The 2,634-nt window shown below is 35.7% G+C and overlaps 1 non-coding gene across 1 annotated transcript; it reads left to right on the top strand.

The window, feature by feature from the left end:
• The first annotated feature begins 1,825 nt into the window (after positions 1-1,825).
• LOC112302649 (U6 spliceosomal RNA) lies at positions 1,826-1,930 on the top strand. Its single transcript, XR_002974584.1, has one exon. It is a non-coding gene; the product is annotated as a U6 spliceosomal RNA (small nuclear RNA).
• Positions 1,931-2,634: the final 704 nt, after the last annotated feature.

The following is a 2,634-nucleotide window of genomic DNA, read 5'->3' as shown; positions in this document are numbered from 1 at the left end:
AATTATTGATAAAAAAGAAAATTCATGTATTTTTTACTCTTTACTTAGAACTAAGACTAAACAGAAAATTAAGCACCCTATTGCATTGTAGCATTTTCCACATTTGCTCACTGAGGGGTCAGGGCATCTTGGGTGTGCGTGGTTGTGCATGAGCTGACAGTAGGGGGTCAGACCTGCCCTTCTATCTATCTCCTTCAGGCCCAGAATTTTGTCTTAGTTCCCACATATGCATCTGCCCTGCTAATGCTGCTTTTTATAAGTCACTAGGTTTTCACAGATGCTATTTAGGTACATGCTACTCAGGATCCCTCCTCCTTCAAGACTCTGCTTTATTATGTCCTCTAACTTTCCCTAATTTCCCTCTAACTCATCTATTTAAAACAAAAGTATATCTTATATTCATGTTTTATTTAATGATTTTGGTATTCTGAACTAGGAGAAAATATTCTCTACAGATTGCTAACATAATTCAAAAAATTTCTTTTCAATTATGTTGCAGTGATTTTTAATGTACTTCAGCACTGTCCCTCCGTAGACACCTTGGTCATATACAATGTGGGTGACGCCCATTTGCCCTCACCAGTATGACGTGTCCAGAGCTACTTCCATTCTATTTCCAAAAGAAGAGATTGAGCTAAATATCAAGAATTTTAAAAACTGTCTTTCCTTTCATTGCTGGACCCAGCTATTCTAATCAGAAGGGAAAATAAGCTTCAGACTATTTAATTACATCTTCTGTTTGAATTATGGACATCGAGCCCAGTTTTTGTTGGTAGATATCCAAACACCAGATCTCCTATTAGTAGCTTTGTGAAGGGGAACAAAGCAACCGAAAGCAAACTCAAAATGATGAAACTTTCTGTGAAGTTCTTCTTTTAAGAATAGGTCCACTTTGCAGTATAATTTGAAGTCAGGAAGGTTCTTTCTTTTTTCTCAGGGTTGCTTTGGTTATTCAGGGTCTTTTGTGGTTCCCCAAAAAATTGATGATTTTTTGTACTATTTTTTAAAAAATGCCATTGGGATTTTTATGGGGGCTGCATTAAATCTGTATATTGCTTTGAATAATATGGCCACTTTAGCTATACCGATTCTCCAGTCCATGGACACAAAATATTTTTCCATTTCTTTGTGTTTTTTTAATCTTTCTTTTTTCTTTCTTTTTATTGTTTACACTATTACAGATTGATTGTTTACCGTTTCCCCTTTGCCCACTGCCCCCGCACTGTCCCTATTGTCTGTGTGTATGCGTTACGTACATATGTTTATGGGCTAATCCTCTCACCTTCTTTCATCCAGTCACCCTCTCCAACATCTTTTAACAATGCTTTGTAGTTTTCAGTGTATAGGTCCTTTAAATCCTTTGTTAAATTTATTCCTAAATACTTTATTATTTTTGATGCAATTGCAAAAAGAAATTGTTTTATTTTCATTTCTTTTCCTGAAATTTTATTCTTAGTATATAGGAAGGCAATGATTTTTATTGAATTCATTGGAGTGACATTAGTTAATAAAACCGTATCCGTTTCGAGTGTACAACTCAATAAAAACATCATGTGCACCCTGCGTCATATGCTCACCACCCAAAACCAAGTCTCTTCCAGCTCGATGGAAGATGTCTCTTTGCTCGATGTCTCCTCTTCCCTTTCCCCTTTCCCTGCGGCTGCCCCCATACGGTTGTTTGTGTCCACGTGCCATGCATATTGTTTAATCCTTTTACCTTCTTTATCCAACCCCCAACCTCCCTCCCCTCTGACAGCTAGCAGTGTACTCTGTGTATCTATGCTTCTGTTTCTATTTTGGTTGTTGAATTATTTTGTTGAATACAGTGCTTATTTCAGCAGCATGTATACTAAAATTGGAATGATACATAGAAGATTAGCATGGTCCCTGTACAGTGGATTTTGTACATTGATTTTTGTATCCTGTCAATTTACTGTATTTGTTCATTGTTTTTAATTTTTTTAGGTGGAGTCTATAGGGTTTTCTATATAAAGAACCTGTCATTTGTAAAAGGTAACAGTTTTAATTCTTCATTCCCAATTTGAATGCATTTTTTTCCTTCTTTTGTATAATTACTCTGGCTAGGACTTCTAGTACTCTTCTGAATGCGAGTGGTGAGAGTGGACATCCTTTTCTTTCTGACCTTAGAGGAAAACCTTTCAGTTTTTCACCATTGGTATGACATTAGTTGAGGATTTGTTATATATGGCGTATATTATGTTGAGTTACTTTCCATTAAAACAGCATGGTATTGGCAGAAAAACAACACACAGACCAATGGAACAGAATTGAGAGTCCTGAAATAAAACTACATGTACATGGGCAAATAATTTTTGTCCAAGGAGCCAAACCATGCAAGAGAGAAAAGAAAAGAAAGCCTCTTCAATAAATGGTGCTGGGAAATTGGAAAGCCACATGCAAAAGAATGAAACTAGACTACTGTTTGCCCCATATACAAAAATTAACAATATGGAACAAAGACCTAAATATAATACCTGAAACAATGAATTACATAGAAAAAAACATAGGTATTAAACTAATGGGTCTTGGTCTCAGAGAGGATTTTGTAAATTTGACCACAAAGCAAGAGAAGGCAAACATAAATAAATGGGACTATATTAAACAAAAAAGCTT

This window comes from Desmodus rotundus, chromosome 2, assembly GCF_022682495.2.
Source record: "Desmodus rotundus isolate HL8 chromosome 2, HLdesRot8A.1, whole genome shotgun sequence".
Classification (NCBI taxonomy): domain Eukaryota; kingdom Metazoa; phylum Chordata; class Mammalia; order Chiroptera; family Phyllostomidae; genus Desmodus; species Desmodus rotundus.
This window is presented reverse-complemented; position numbering and strand designations above follow the sequence as displayed.